Raw genomic sequence first — 17664 nt, forward strand, 5'->3', positions numbered from 1 at the left:
GAAGCAAATGTGAGATTGAATTGCACACTGTTGTGCAGTAAAATGTTTATTCCTTTGACTGAAGGCTGTTGACCAGCAAGGCTTACTGCTGGGTCGTGTGACTAAGCTAACAAGAATGACATTGCCTGGCAAGAGGAGGCCTGGAGGCTGCTAGCATACAGTTAGGCATTAAATGAGAGAGGAGAAAGAGAGCAAACGAGCAGCCCAGAGATGTAGGCTGGCCCATTGCACAAGCTGAGGGGCTGTTCCCGTGTGCAAACTGTGCTTAGTTGCTGGTGCACCCTGCAATGCAAGCCTATGCTTCCTGAGCATCCGACAAGTAGATCAGAGAGATGCCTTGAGGATCATGGGGAGATGGCAAATGTCAGATGCCAATGTCTATGGACAAAGGGTGTGCGCAGTTGGTGTCTGTGGTTTGTGCCCTGTGATGTTGGTTGGTGCTAAGCAACAAAGGCAGGAGAATTGCAGCCAGCAGAGGGTTGAAGTCACCAGGTACCTGCTCAGGCTTCTAAGTCAAGAACTGTTGTGTCTAGCTCGTTTGATGTACTTTGTCAAATAGGAAGGTAAATGATGAGGCAAGTTGTGGCATTAATAAAGATTTAACAGGCTATAATCCTACTAAGTGCTTACTCATCACTGCCCAGCCAGAAGCTGATCTCACTGCTTCGCAAATGCACAAATGGTGCAACACACTGCTCCCAACATCAAGAGAGGCCTCTGAGAACATTTTGCACAATTCTGCCAAAACTTCCTCATAGCTCACATTGTTCAGACCCCTATAAGATTCCACTCATAGACAATTTAAAAGAAACCGAGAAAAACTGGTGGCCATTTTGGAAAATAGAAAAAAGCCATTGTAAGTTGTTTGAATATGATTACTGTCTGGTATTTTCAGAGTCTGAACCATATGACCAGGAACATTTTGTTGTTTTGTACAGGAAGCAGACCCAAGCGATTCTCTCAAGGTAAACTTGCAAGTTGAGTCAGTAGTCAGGAAGGCAAATGCAATGTTGGCATTTACTTTGAGAGGACTTGAATATAAAAGCTGGGATGTACTGCTGAGGCTTTATAAGGCTCTGGTCAGGCAACATTTGGAGTATTGTGTGCAGTACTGGGTCCCTTATCTCAGGAAGAACGTACTGGCCCTGGAGAAGGTTGCAAGGAGGTTCACGAGAATGGTCCCAGGAATAGAAAACTTAACATATGAGGAATGTTTGATGATTCTGGGACTACACTCATTGGAGTTTAGAAGGATGAGGGGGGATCGAATCGAAACTTTCAGAATACTGCATGGCCCGGACAAAGTGGATGTTGGGAAGATGTTTCCATTGGTAGGAGAGGCTAGGGCCTGAGGGCACAGCCTTAGAGTAAAGGGAAGACCTTTCAGAACAGAGATAAGGAGAAACTTCTTCAGCCAGAGAGTCGTGAATCTATGGAATTCACTGCCGCAGAAGGCTATGAAGGCCAGGTCATTGAGTACATTTAAGACTGAAATAGATAAGTTCTTGATTATTAAGGGGATCAAGGGTTATGGGGAGAATGCAGGAGAACGGGTTGAGAAACTTATCAGCCATGATTGAATGGCAGAGCAGACTGGATGGGCCTGATGTTCTAATTTCTGCTCCTATGTCTTATGGTCTTATGGTCTTAAGTGTAAAGTAATTCATTAGATAGGTGCTTATCAGTTGGATGGTGCTGAATATTTGGAACATCTTTTTGAGATCTTTGACACTAGCTGCTGGAGCATGCTTCAATGCAAGTCTGTGCTTCCTGAGTGTCCCACTAGTGGATTGGAGAGGTGCTATGAAGATCACAAGGGTGAAATAACTCCACACAGGCCAGTTTCCTGTCACAAAGTCACCTTTATTTACACAGGAGAATCCTTGACACTGGTCCAGCTCCCTCAGAGCCAGCTCTCAGAATGAACAGGATATCTGACACAGATAATAAAATGTGAGGCTGGATGAACACAGCAGGCCAAGCAGCATCAGCTCCTGAGATGCTGCTTGGCCTGCTGTGTCCATCCAGCCTCACATTTTATTATCTTGGATTCTCCAGCATCTACAGTTCCCATTATCTCTAGGATATCTGACACGCCTGTTCTTACCTGTCAGCCAGGGCTCCCTGGTTGGATCATATTAATAGTCCGAATCAGGAAACTCATATTCTATGAGATCCACCTAGCTGACCTTGTTACACTCAATACAGGAGATTTGGCAAATGCTGGATTTCAATGTCCATGAATGAGAGGTGCATGAGACCGATTTCAGAAAAAAGGTGGTCAGTCTACGGAAGAATATGTCCCGAATTTTAAAAAACGACATAAAAGATTTTTGACAAAATTCAATGTGGTGACCCCTGGGTTGTTACTCACATTCAAACCAATGAATTCTGTTAAAGTCTCTGATGTGGCAGGATTATTCATTCCAACTGGCATTTAATTCTCAGAGAATTAGACTCTGTGATTCAGATATTCGCTTTCTCAAAAAAAGTCTATTTTACTTTTTCTTATTACAATTGGAACTCAAGTGTACTATCAGTCTATAGCTGTATCAAATTTGACTCTGTTGACAGGGAATCCAGTGGATGCAAGAAGTCATCGTATTCTATCATTTGTGTCCAGACTTCGGCCAGTAGGGTATGTTTTTTTCCCCTGTTGCTTTTAAAGACAGTGTAATTTCTGCAGAGGCTAGTGTTGTGTATGAATGCCTACATTTGGGATTAAGGGTTTTAATTCCAGATTATAATTTAGCTGTTAGTCACTTGTTTTAAAAATAGGTTTTCATGTCTAATTAAGTGACTATTTTGAGTTCGTCAAAGAAGCCTGGTGAAATTCTCTTTAATCTCAGTGATTTTTTTTATTAATTTCCAACAACAAGCAATAGTTTCATGATCAACATTGGACTCTTAATTGCAGGCTTTTATTGAAATCCAATTCCATCATCTGCCGCAGCAGGATTCAAACCTGCGTCTCTGGAACATTACCTACCTTTCTGAGGTAACAGCATTATTAGCACGGGGCCATGACTTCTCCCGCAATACAACAAAGAAGTAATTGGACATTTCTACAACTGAACCAGCACTTATGCTAATAGTGTGACTGGTGGGGGTGATGGGGCTTGATTATCAATACATTTCTCCTGTTACAGTTATAATACTATCTATTGTGACCCGACTGGAAAATGTGTTTATAGACACTGGGTTCATCTGCTCTGATGGCTCCCCATAAATATAAACTGTTGTTAACTTATCCACCTGGAAGAACAGCTATCACTCTACTATGGGTGTCTGCAATTACTTTGAGGAAGTTACTTTTCTTTGGCACAAGGTTTTGAACATTCTGTAAAATTGTCTACAATTGCTTGAACCTGTGCTCCTTTGGTCAACAAGGTTCACCCATAAGTAGTTCTCCAGACTTACCTTTCATAATACAGTTGAATGTCTTTTATTTCTTCAAAAATTCACCTTTCAAATCTCCTACTTTCGAAGAAAACGCAATTTATTCTGTTTTTCCATCATAACTCAATTTTATGACACGAGAGATCACAAAATTCAGGGTTCAATATTTCCCTTGTCTCTTGCTGATCAAACTGATAAACTCAGCTGGCAGCCACCAAACACTTCAAGCTGTCAGACTACACCACACATTTTATTGAATGTCATATAAATTATGCATTCATGCAAAATATGAACAATTGCACACAAATAGCTGGCTGGTCTCACTTTAACAAACAGACTGCATTCTTTTTCCATCGACAAGCAAAAGCAAAAAAGTGAAGCAATGCAGTGCTCAACTTTAAAACATAAAAATAGGCTTCTATTAAATTAACCACAATAAATGCAAAACAAATTTTGGATAACTGGGGTGGGCATTTTGGACTAACTAGTCTTTGCTCCATTCATATGTCAGACGCCGTTCCCAAAAGTAAGGACACATATATCACAAATGTTTGCATAAACCTGTAAAATATCTGGCAAGATTATAAATGTCAAGTTACACTATCTGTGAGCTACCAAAGAAACGTATAAACATACAAAGACAACAGTCAGGAAAAGGACAGCAGAAATCTGTCACAATTAGGATGCAAAATGAATCATGACTCAACACCTTCAAATAACACCACCCTCTGGCAGTCCTGAACCACAGTGAAGTAATTTCCTTAGAGGGTGAAAAATTAACAGATCATTAGAGGCTACAAAAACATGAACAGGTAAACCATTTAGCATCCAAATGATGCGATCTCTGTACCAGACAAGGCCCAGTCCAGTTCTCTCCTGAGAGTATGCAGTGAGCCATCAGAACTTACGGAATCAATTCATTCTGAGGCTCACTATTATCTGAAAAAATGGAACATCAACAAACATTCGGCCTATTCCTAAATTTGTTGAAGATAAATCCATTCACCCGGCCATTCTCTGTCTCTCAAAATTGAGTTGATTTCTCTGGCTGACTTCCTGCCCAGAGTCTGGCTATAACATTGATATAGTTGGACTGTGACATGACTCTCAGAGGCACTACACTGGAAATCAAGCCACACTATTCCCAGGGTGATCGTAAATGTGAAAATTTGAATACATTGCTGAGTTGAAAAATTTTACTTATAACTAATTCAGATTACAAGTATATGTGCACCAGGTTTTTATCATTTACAAGAAAATCACCATTTGTTGCAATCAAACTTTTTTAACTTTGGCAAAATTGAAACGTCAATTGCAAGTGTTTAACTCTTTTACCTGAACCAAGCCCAGGTAAAACAACTTCACCAAAACATACAGACACATAAAAAGGCAAGATCCAATATCATAGGTGGGAAAGGAACAAAAAAGCTAATGAAGCACAATTTAGAGATAATAGGAACTGCAGATGCTGGAGAATCCGTGATACCAAAGTGTGGAGGTGGATGAACACAGCAGGCCAAGCACAGTTTAACCCAGATTAGAGACACAAAGGAACTGTTTTCCTTCATTTCCCTTCTGATTCGTTCAGATGCTTTGCTGAGGATATGTGGCTGCAGACACCTTTATAAGGAACTGAACAACATGGGCTCAGGCAATAAAGCTTGGAGAATCGCATGAGAAGTTCAATGAGTCTTGCCCCAACATTGGGAGCAACTAGCTTCAATTTCCAAATATGTTCCCGTCATCAGACAAGATTCTCGCTAAGCAGGAGCAAACTACTTATAAATGATAATTATTGCTTGTTTACAACATCATTAGCACCAAATCTTCCCTCATTACTGCTTTCTCTTCTACTACTTGCCGCAAGGAAACCAGATTAGAAATTGCCAATATGAAAGTCTGAGCGGGTGCCTGGAAATTCCTTTTTGCCACGTCCTCCTCTGGGCTGCTATCTTAGACACTGGGCAACAGCATCAGGTTATCCTCCAGGGCACCGGCCACATGTACCCCTCATCCACTCACACTGGAATCCAACACCTGCCATCCTATGAGGACCATCTTGGCACTCTCCAATCCACTTAAAGCACTCTTTTGCTCTTTAAAGTTGCACTTCTGTGTACACTCGCAACTACCATTAACAGGCTGCTGCAAGGACACTTAGCGTGCAGGGACAGCATCTGTGCTTTCTATTGCCTTGTCTTTTTGCACTGTGCCCCACCTGCGCAAAAAACTACTAAGGTCACAGTGCTTCTGACCTGCCTTGCTTTTTAGTGCAGTCACAAAAGCTTGTAGAAATGTAGAAACATAGAAGATAAGAGCAGGAGGAGGCTATTCGGTCCTTTGAGCCTGCTCTGCTATTCTTCACAATCATTGGTGGTTGTCTAACTCAATAGCCTAATCCTGCTTTCTCTCCATAAACTTTGATCCCATTAGCCCCAAGTGCTATATCCAGTTGCCTCTTGAATACATTCAATGTTTTGACATTAACCACTTCCTGTGGTAATGAATTCCACAGGCTCACCACGCTTTGGGTGAAGAAATGTCTCCTCACCTCCATTCTTTATCGTCTACCCCGAATCCTCAGACTGTGATCCTTGGTTGTGAACACACCCACCATTGGGAACATCCTCCTTGCATCTACCCTGGCCAGTCCTGTTAGAAGCTGTTTATAAGCCGCTATGAGATCCCCTCTAATTCATCTGAACTCTAGCAAAAACAATCTCAGCCTGGTCAATTTCTCCTCATCCGTCAAACCCACCATTCCCGCAATCAGCTTGGTAAACCTTCTCTGCATTCCTTCGAGAGCAAGAGCATCCTTCCTCAGAAAAGGAGACTAAAACTGCACACAATATTCCGGGTGTGGTCTCACCAAGGCTCAGTACAACTGCGACAACACATTTCTGCTCCTGTACTCAAAACCTCTCGCAATGAAGACCAATATACCATTTACCTTCTTAACCGACTGCTGCACCTGCATGCTTACCTTCAGCAACTGGTGCACAACGATGCCCAAGTCCCGCTGCACCCTCCTCTCTCCCAATTTACAGCCGTTCAGGTAGTAATCTACCTGCTTGTTTTTGTTTCCAAAGTGATCAACTCATATTTATCTAACTTATACTGCATCTACCATTGATTTTCCCATTCCCCAAGCTTTTGAGATCATGCTGAAGGATCTCTGCATCCTCGTCACAGTTCACCCTCCCACCCAGATTGGTATCACCTGCGAACTTGGAGATATTACATTTTGTTCCCTCATAAAGATGCTGCATGCAGTAAGATAGGGTGGTAGAGCATGAGCCCTGGTGGGAATTGTCTGCAGGAGCAGAGATAGAGTGTCAGTGAGGTAGCAGAGAGAAGATCATGGCTCTTACCCTGGCAGAATGTAGGAATTCACTGACCTTCCTACACAGCTGACATTTCTCCAGGTGACTGAGACCACGCTGACATTGGCAGCAGCCTTGGGCCAGCCTGGCATGATGTTGTGTTGTGGCCTCCACTGCTGGGAGAAGAGGATGGCCATCCCTTATATCACCCTGTCCACCTGGTTGTCCAGTTCCTTGTCCATAAAGCAAGGTGACAATTCCCCCTCCTCTGCTATGTCAGGAGTTATTATCAGATCCCACACAGTGCAGCTCTAGACTAACAGCTTGTCTGGGAGCACAATATTCTTTTAAAGCTGGCATCGGGAATGTCAGTCTATTTCAGGATATTCCAGCAGTGCCAAATTATTCCAGAATGGTGAGTGGTAGATCTGCTTAACATGAAACAAGAATGTCTCCGTAAGATGGGTAAAGCTATTTAATGAGACAAGTTTGGGACGATATGATGAGAAATCTCGCTAGGCCGTAAGCAGAGAAGCCCTCGATGAAACTGAATGAAATGGACACTTCGTCAAAATATGACAAGCTTCAGCTCAATGATCCTGGATCTTTCATTCACTGGTTGGATGTTTCACCCCTTCCTATGTGTCTGAAGGTGCTGTTTCCCATTTTCTTTGCAAGGAGGGAACGTTTAGAGACACGGAGTCGCTACCTGCTCAGAATTTTCTTTCACTTCTCCAGCCACAGAAGGGAGACGGAAGAAGATTTAGATGCTTTGTCTTTTACAAGCTGGATGCTTCTGCCATACAGTCCAAACACTTGCCCAGGAAGCAATCAAGAGATACTTACTGTGCTGAGCACTCCTGATGACATGCAACTAGTTGGGAGTTTGTCAACACACACACACGCACGCGCGCGCGCACACACACACACACCCCTTCTTCCACATCCCTTAATTTAAAGTAGAATCTTCTTCCTTATTTTGTCCACAATCCAAAAAATATGTCACTTTCACAACTGAAGAAAGGGTAATGAAAGATAAATTGTAAGAGTGTTCTTAACAGTCAATTGTCAAGATCTCAACAGCCATTTATCTTTGTTTGTCTCCATTGTCCAAATCATTTTCAAAAGCACAGAAACTGAGAAGCTAATATTTAGAGGTAAAGTTTAGCTATTCTATTGGAAAAAATGATTGAATCGTTATCATTTAAAAATGAACATACGTTTACAATGTAAGTAATTACTACAGCCTGGCAAAATTGTTGTCTACGATAACAAAGTGTGTAGCTGGATGAACACAGCAGGCCAAGCAGCATCTCAGGAGCACAAAAGCTGACGTTTTGGACTAGACCCTACATCAGAAAAGGGGGATGGGGAGAGGGTTCTGAAATAAACAAGGGGAGGGGGAACGGGCGAACCAAAGATGGCTGGAGGCCAAGATAAGTGGAGAGGAGAGTATAGGTACGGAGGTAGGGAGGCGATAGGTCAGTCCGGGGAGGACGGCCAGGTCAAGAGATCCATCTTCGGTCCACCTCCCCCTCTCTCCCTATTTATTTCAGAATTCTCTCCCCATCCCCCCTTTTCTGATGAAGTATCTAGGTGTGAAATGTCAGCTTTTGTGCTCCTGAGATGCTGCTTGGCCTGCTGTGTTCATCCAGCTTCACACTTTGTTATCTTGGATTCTCCAGCATCTGCAGTTCCCAGTATCTCTGATCACAATTGTTGTCTATGTATGGTTCTGAGGCCCTTTCTCACTTATGTACAGCTCTCTGCATTCAGCTTAAACTTAACCAGAATAAAGCTTTTACAATTGTCCTCGAACATATTTTTAAATAAAATGATAGCTTAAAAGAAACATTCATCAGTTAAATGAAGTAACAGCGACGGAAAAATCCTGGAAAATTGAACATAAACATATTACTAAATATTGGGCTAATAAAATCACAGCTGTGAGGTACAAAAGAAAAATTGTATTGCTCCTAATTTTAGGTTGTAATTTGCCAAACATTTAACAGCACAATCAGTGATATCCTTTCTTTGCAGGATAAAGTTACTCATCACAGAACAGTACTGAATGAGGATACGCAAGTTTGATTCAACAGGGACCAGCTAGAAGCTGTGGTCACCAGCAACCAAACTCTGGGTCATCATGACAACCAAAAAGGACTAACTGTCTCAGATTAAAGGCATCATGTGTTCTGCAAAGTTCACGAGCATTCACTAACGTGGCCATAGTCTGTCATGGTCATATATGAACTCAGTCCTGATGTAGTGGTATTCCTTGTGATCTGGTAGTTTCCCCGCCCCCCTCCTTTATCTGTGCAGTTAACTGTCTCATGTGCATTCAGGAAATTTATCCCTGCTGCATCAGGAATCCCAGAAGCTTGGAAAAGGCACAAGCCCTTACCTCCTGCCTTATAGAAACTAATTGAGTTACTTCTCTGGTCACACAAGCTTGTTACATGGTGAAATTAAAGAAAGTGAAATTTGAACATTGGAAATCATCTGCACCCAACTGGAAAATCCATGTGCGTTGAAATTGATAGTGATGGTGACCTTGAGTGACAGCACTGCCTTCCTGATAAAGGAGAAGGTGCATTTCATAATCCACCTCCCTTTTTAATTGTGTATGTTCCTCACACTTTGCTCATGATTAAGGTGTTGGTAGGAAATTGCTCCTTGAAGACCCTTGATAGGTCAAGCCTTGTGTTGAGAACTGTCCTACTTCTCCCTCAGTGCACAGCTACTCCTCTCTGTTATTGTACTCTCTGGCTGTTTCATGTTGCCGGCTTGTGGGGGCTGAAAGTTTGGACCCCACATTCTGGCAGGCCTTTGCGAATGTTACAACAGTGATACAAGGTCTGTATACCAATCTCGTGTGGTTAGAACAGAATGTAACTACTGAGCCTTCTTCCTATGATAGTTCAAGGCCTTTCCAATAATCTGCAGCAAAGGATGAAACAAAGATTATTCTCTGTCCTATCTTAGATAGCAGGATGGAGCTTATTACATCTCTGTACACTTATACAGGTTACATTAACCCTTCAGAGGAGGGAATCCATGGGTTCAGCAGAAGACTGTGGCAGATTTTTGCAACTGCCCAAACTGTCTGGTGCTCCAGCCAGAGGCTGTGAATAGGTGGAGCTGCAGCTTTGCTCAGGTTAACCCTTTCATATCCATTTCTGTTCACAACAATTAACATGCAAGAAAGAACTTCTAATCTCCCTGTCAGGATGCAGCACTCTGCTTTCGAAATCCAATCAGCCACCAAACTACTCCAAGATCAGAATGCAGTAGCTCCACAAACACTGCAACTAAAACATGTAAATCAAAAGCACTTTCCCTGTAAATTAAATGCTGATTCTTTTGATAACACTAGTTGGCAGGGGGTGGTGGGGAGAGCGGTGGGGAGGAGTCCCTCCGGCAAACAAACACATGTTCAGCTGAGAGTGATCACATGAATGGCACACCCACATGAACATTGCTAAAGAACAAGGTGCTGTGGAGTTCACACTAGATGTACCCTGAAGTCATGCACCTGCCACTTGTAGCTCCTCCAGCCTCCCTACGTTGGGGTCCAGTGACTATGTGGGGATTACTTTTGTGCCTAAATTTCAAATGTAGACCCAATCTAGCAGAAGCAATGGAGGCCTGGGGAGAAAATAAAGGTAAAGTCATTGCAAGAGACTAAAGACAAATAAGCAGGTTAATTCCTTCTTGTTATTATAATATAAATAATTCTGGAGTTTAAACATATAAATTAAGAAAACTTGTCTGAAGATTTTGTTTCAAAAACCATGTTGAATAATTTGATGAATTCACTGTTACAGTACGTTACTCAGAACTGCTAATGGGTTATTAGGAATTAGTTATTTTCTTAAGTTTCTAGTCATTCTTCATTGGTAATTTTGTATATGCTCTACTTGCTCTTGATTCATAAGTTCTCTACTTTTAAAGTTTTAGTTTATTGCTGTTTCACTTTGTGATAATTAGAAAAACACTCACTTAAAAGCACTGCAGCAAAAATATAATAAACACAAAATGTGTGAGATGTAAGAATTTTTATATTTTTAATGTCTCAGATTTGAGACAGTCTGGACGATACTGGAGGAGCATTATTACTCATGTGAAATGAAACTCAAATGTGCACTGAAGTCACTTTGAAGATATTTAACTGGCTTGAAACACACGCTATTGAATTTTTTTTAAAAGACTCAACTATCTGCTGTGATGCTAGCTGAAAGCATATGCAAAGAAGGTGGCAAAGATCATGTTGTGTTCTATGGGTAAGATAAGAAAGACAAGATCAAACAAATGAGAAAACAAATTAAAATGTATTTTTTTAAATTACTCTAATAAAAGGATGAATACAGGAGGTGCTTAAGGTGATCCTAGAATTTTATAATTTATTCAGCAATTTACTAAGCTGGGTCAAAAGTAAGAATGGCAACTGGATTTGCTTTGAAGAAGCAAACTATATTATATGTTTGTTTAAAATTGCAATATTTCAAGAGGTTTTTTGTGGCCTTCTTTGGGATCTTACTGATCTATATTTCAATAAATTAATCCTTCAAGTTAGAGGCATTGACATTTACAGAACAGAAGATGGGCATTTGACCCATTGTTTTCTGCATGAGTTACTGCATGTCCTTTCTCCATTTCAACCACTCAGAAAAAGTATTATTTTGAGCCAATAGAAAATCAGGGAATCACAAATCACCTAAATTTTACCAATCCAAAATTCAATGCTACCTGACATTTCAAACTTTTTTGTATTATATCTACGGTATAACAGATATCTGTGAAAAGCAACTATGTTATGATCTGCAGGGGTTCTGTTTTTCTCCCACAAAGTGAATTTTGTAAAAATAATTATTTCTGTTTAAAGAACACTTGTAAAGTTCATAAAAACATTCATTTTGAGAGGACGACATTACAAGAGCAAGGATTTGCTATTGAGGTTTTGTAAGCTTCTGATCAGACTGCATTTAGAATAGTTTGGCATGGTTTTGCGTTCTGTTATCTAAGGAAAATGAGCTGGAAGGAAGGAAGGAGGTTCATAAGAATGCTTCTGGGAAAGAAGGGCTTGTCATATGAGCATCATTTGAGAACTCTGCTGTATGCACTCAATGGAATTTAGGAGAATAAGGGGGGATCTCTTTGTAATGTAAAGGACACAAAGAAGTCTGGATGGAGTAGATGTGAGGAAGACTTTTCCACAGGTAGGAGAGACTAAGACCCGAGGACAGAGCCTCAGAGTGAAGGGTCAATCCTTTAGAACTGAGATGAGGAGAAAATTCTTAAGCCAAAGCATGGTGAGGAGTTGTGGAGGCCAAGTCGTTCAGTATCTTTAAGACAGGGATAGATAGGTTCTTGATTCATAAGGGGATCAAGGGTTTCGGAGAAAAAGCAGGTGAATGGGACCGAAAAACATATCAGCCATGATTGAATGGTAGAGTATACTCAATGGGCTGAATGGCCCAAGTTTGCTCCTATATCTTCAGGTCTCATGGTCAAACTCTGTTTATTTAATGATAAGAAAATAAAAGTGATACATATAATCCAAAAGCAATCATACTATAATAATAATTTTCTACCTTGATAGTGACTGAAAGAATGGACGAGTCTAAATTCTTATTTTCTGTAGCAAAAGGGAGTGGGGGGGGGGAGGGGGGTGTGGACCGAAGATGGATGGAAGTGAAGATAGGTGGAGAGAAGAGGATAGGTGGGGCAGTAGGGAGGATATAGGTCAGTCTGGGGAGGACAGCCAGGTCAAGAGATCCATCTTTGGTCCGCCTCCCCCTCTCTCCCTATTTATTTCAGAATCCTCTCCCCATTCCCCTTTTCTGATGAAGGGTCTAGGCCCGAAACAGCTTTTGTGCTCCTAAGATGCTGCTTGGCCTGCTGTGTTCATCCAGCTCCACACATTGTTGACTCAACAAGTAGATTCACATCACACTTGTCTGTTTTAGTACTACACTGTCTCACAAGTTCCTTATTTTTCAAGACTTTTGACAAACGTCCCCAATAGGTGACACAGTGGCTACAACTGCTGCCTCGGAGCACCAGGGACCCAGTTTCGATTCCACCCTCAGGCAATCGTCTGCGTGGAGTTTGCACGTTCTCCCTGCATCTGCATGGGTTTCCTCCCACAGTGCAAAGATGTGCAGACTCAGTGGATTGGTTGTGCTAAATTGCCCATTGTGTTCAGGGATGTGTAGATGGGGTAGGTTATAGGGGGTTGGGTCTGGGTGGGAAGCTCTGAGCATCAGTGTGGACTTGTTGGGCCAAAGGGCCTGTTTCCACATTGCAGGGATTCAAGGGAAAAAAAGATAGAAGTTTTCTACCACATTTCCCCAACATCGTACAATTCCTAGAGGCTGTAGTCAGATGCAGGAATGAACTCATAATTCCACATTGTCATGCTAGTGTTGACTTTAAGCAATAACTTTCACCAGCAAATGTCAGAGAAACATTATTCATCCAGTTAGTTATGAACTTTTGGTGAACAATCTACCTTATGAAATTGTTTCTTAGTGGCATGTATTTGATCACGGTACTAGTTGGGATGGTTCCTCTGGAATCTTACAGACCTGAGGTGACTTTGGTTTTAGGATAGCTACTGTTCAAGAGGATCTCATTTTTACAATTACAAGAGGTACCAGATCTGGAACTTTCTCGTGATTTTCACTCATGTTCAGATGTTCACTGAGTTGCAACTCTTCGAACTTTCTCCGGAGCATTGTGTTTGTGCTGGTCTTATACACGTAAGCTACTGAGTCAGCATTGAACAACACATGGCAGAAGCTATTGAACTGTAATTGCTTTGATGGTCGTACGAGTGAATGGCCTCTTCATCCAAGGCACATCATAACGTGAGAGGCAGAAAAGCTTGTTTAACCGTGCACTTGTCTACATTTACCTTTGAAGAAACAAAGGGTGTGTGTAAAATCATTACAGCAGTGAAAGCACAAGAATTGAAATAATCCACGAAATGCCCTGCCACCAACCTCTTCTAGCCAGCTCACCTCCAAACCAATCCTCTCTTTTGCATTCACCTGTATATGTGCTTCTGAGATCGAACACATTCTCTTCCACCAGACTTCGTGCTTTCTGTCATGGTGTACCCTACCTGAATTTGGAGGAAGGTAGAAAAAAAGACAGAATTTGACAGGGTTCTGAGCATCATACAATAGCAATGCCACAATGCACCTCATTAATATTCAGACTCCTATCTTACTGATCTCACCAAGCAAGCTGAACAGCTGCAAACAGGGAAATCAGAGCGTGTACCCGTGGATTCAGCTTGTCGCTTGTTCCGAATGACCTCCATATTGGAAACAGGGTACCAACATCTCAGGGCATGTGACCCCCTGCCATCTGCCAGACACTGAAACATCTCATGATATGTCTCTGATCCATTTTTGAGCTGCTTCTGAACTTCAATGCTGCATCTCTGACTGTACCAGCAACTAACATTGTAACGGTGCAACCAGGATATAGCGCACTGAGGGACAGGTAGCCAGCTCATCATCTGCAGCAGGAATCTCCGAACTCTTAATGTGCACTCACAGTGCTCACTCTCGTTGAGGATGCCTGGATGCTCACAGCATTCTGACCAAACATTGCCTTGCCTTGCTGCACCTGCAGCCGGAGATATCAGGCTCAACAGACTGTCATTTTGCTTTCCTTTTTAGCACAGACATAAGGCCAGGAAGTTTGTCATAGTTGTTAGCAGTCATTAATCAAATCAAGCGAAACAGTCTTTGGTCAGGACTGACTTTGTCCAGCAGAGTAAAACAAAGCAAATCCTGTATTGGGACACAGTCGGCCAAGCAGCATCAGAAGAGCAGGAAAGTTTGACGTTTTGGCTCGAGACCCTCCTTCTGAAGATGTGTTCATCCAGCTTCACACCGTGTTATCTCAGCTTCTCCAGTATCGGCAGTTCCTACTGTACCTGTATTGGGACAAGTCAGATTGAGGATTCTGTCTAAGAAGGAGTGAGGGGCTGAATGAGACCATCAGCCTTGAGTCTTTCTGCCCTGTTGTGGGCTGCTTTCCTCCTGGAATCAAGCACAGATAGGTATTAAGGAAGATGGAAATAAGTGGCACATCTATTACTTTTGGGGAAGTTGCCGAAGCAAATGCTGAGGGCATGCAGTGTTGTTGGGGTTTGGGGTGGGTGAGAGCGAATGGGGAAGATGTTGCAACAGTGAGAGTGGGAGAACAAGAGCCTTTGTGCGAGGCAAGTACAGCAGCACTGATAGAGTGAGTGTGAGGCAACAAAGAGAAGATGGTGGCATTTATGCTGGCAGAGTGGGATAGTCATTGACCTATTTCCTACAGTGTTGTACATTCCTCCAGATGACTGAGACTGTTTTAACCTGGATGGAAACTTCCGACCTGGTTAGCAAGGTCTAATATCAGGTCTCTGATGCTGCGTCTATGGGAACAGGCAGTACCATTGATACACCACCACATCTAGCTGGACCTCCAGATTCCTGTGTGCAAAGAGGGCACCAATTCTCCCTAGTCTACCACATCCGGGGCAAATGTCAGCAACTGTGCAAGGCAACTCTGGGTTGATAGTGTTTTCCCAGGTACAGCACAGGTTTGGGTGCAAGAGATGCTGCTGAGTTCCAGCATTTCTGCTGAGAAGCAGAACTGTTCTAAAAACAGCTCAAGGTAAGATGATTTTGGGAAGAGGGATGTAGTTAATGAGATGAGTTTGGTAAGACAGGACAAGAAAATTCACTGGACCTTGCAACAAGAACCCACCAGATGCAAATATGATCCAGCTCAATGTTACCAACCAATGAAAATTATGGAGACTGTCTCAGTGTAGGTCATGCATGATAAATGTTTGTGATGAATCAGAAGCTGCCTTCTTTTTGTAATACTGGCAAAAGTCCTTATGGCAGACATTGTGTTGAAAAGGTTGCTCTAAATAAGGCTGACGCATGAAGAATGGTCTACTGGTGAGGGATCTATGGTATTGGGCACCAGCAAGAAATCAATCAGAATTCAGAAGAGAAACGATGAGGAAATGATTAACAGGAAGAGATATTAAGATGAACTATAATTTTCCTACACTACAACAATTACTACACTTCAGAAGTACTTATTTCATTATAAAACACTTTGGGATATCCTGTGGCCATAAAAGGCCATTAATTCAAATCTGTCATACTAATTGCGGTGACAGAAAATATCACAAACCAAATTATTCCATATTTCAGCTGCAGGAAGCTATCATGGATCTGAGAAGACTGAAAATTGAGGGATTTTAGATTGGCAACATTAAAATAGTGTTCCTTCAAAAATTGTTACGTGTTAGTAGTGCAGACAAATATATTGTGAATTTAACAAATTTAAAAATGTTAATGTCAAAATCTAATAATCTATTTGGCACATAAATCGTACTACTGTCTCTGTTGCTCAATAATATCAGTTACCAAAAGGATGAATAACTTACTGGTTCAGAAAATAATCACTGCAAACTTAAACAAATCACCAACTTTACATTAAATAAATTCAGATGCAGAAGAAAATAAAATTTAATGAATAATCATGAGATTTGAAAATCTTAAAAGCACTGAAAAGCATCTAAAATGAGCTTATCAACTGTATAGTTTGGAAAGTTAATGAATCTGTCAGTCTCAATACATATATTCTAATACTGATGATATAAAGGCACATGAAGAAATGAAACTGCACATTTGGAAAAAAAAAGTTAATTCAGTGGTTCCATAGGAGCTTTCTATTACTGTACTGCATTCTCCAGCATCAATGGCACGCTACATGGTCAGTGACTTATTATCTATCATTTATTCACATATTTCTGTCTTTAGATGGGCATTATTTGTCAGAACAGTATATTGGTCTAGTGGATCAATTTTTATAACTTCTGCATTGAATGTGTATAGACATTGATTTTTAAAATCATCCGTGAAACAAATTGTGTCTGACAGACAAATAATTTTGTTCCTTATAGAAATAAACCTACACAAGTTTGCTCAGTTCAAAAATGCAATTTGTAAAACCCATTGGTAGCTGCGTGGATATAATATATCTGCTTCAGATTTTACAGAAATAACACATTTAGTGAAGTTTACCAGGGACTTGGCTGAAGCAATAGGTTAGTGCAATTCCGAAATGCAATAACATATAATATGATGTAGTCGTAATTTGCAGATACATTACTGCAGTTCTTCAATATTGCACATTTACAAAATAATTTTTGAATATCTATATCAGGGTAACTATCTTGTGTCATGAATGCATCTATTCCCTCATGCCTTTATTAATAACTAACCTTTTTGTCTGTAAGTCAATAAAAAAAACCTGATAGAGCCAAACTACAGGCATTTTTGAGATTCCCACACATCTAAGACAAATACTCTAATTTATTAGTGTTGAAATTTAATTTACTAAACTACAGTGCTAATGAGCTGTTGCCCCAGGACCACTAATTAGATTCACTTTATTTGTGTCATTATAATTAAGTTATCTTCCACAGTGATGGCCTGAAGTAATCAAATATTTTCATGAAATTTCCTAATGGAATGGTGTCAGCAAAACTAAAGAGCTTCCAAGCTCACTAAGCAGCAATTTATTTCCAGGTCATTTCCAATTTACCTTTTGATCTATTTGCAATAAACTGCATATAATACACAATATAACACAAAGAATGCGGCTTAATAAATGCTTGAAAAGCCATTCACAGCACATTGACTATGTATATTGAAATATTGAACCTGAATTCTCATTCTTGGGAGGTTTAAATAATAAGAATGTGAAATATCAAATTATCAAGCACCATGTGAAATGCACTTTGTCATATCCTTCTGCTGTGACGTTTGGATTAAGTGTTTGAAATCACATGTATTTCTGAACAAACTAATAAAACCAAAAATATCTTCAGCTGTATGATGTTTTCATCTGA

General features: G+C 41.0%; 1 protein-coding gene across 3 annotated transcripts in view; it reads right to left on the reverse strand.

Annotated features, from left to right (window-relative positions):
* The window catches only part of LOC125457983 (uncharacterized), a 347795-nt gene that overhangs the window by 255558 nt on the left and 74573 nt on the right, over positions 1-17664 (reverse strand). The window lies entirely within an intron of this gene.

The sequence above is a fragment of the Stegostoma tigrinum genome, chromosome 14 (genome assembly GCF_030684315.1).
Source record: "Stegostoma tigrinum isolate sSteTig4 chromosome 14, sSteTig4.hap1, whole genome shotgun sequence".
NCBI classification, from domain to species: domain Eukaryota; kingdom Metazoa; phylum Chordata; class Chondrichthyes; order Orectolobiformes; family Stegostomatidae; genus Stegostoma; species Stegostoma tigrinum.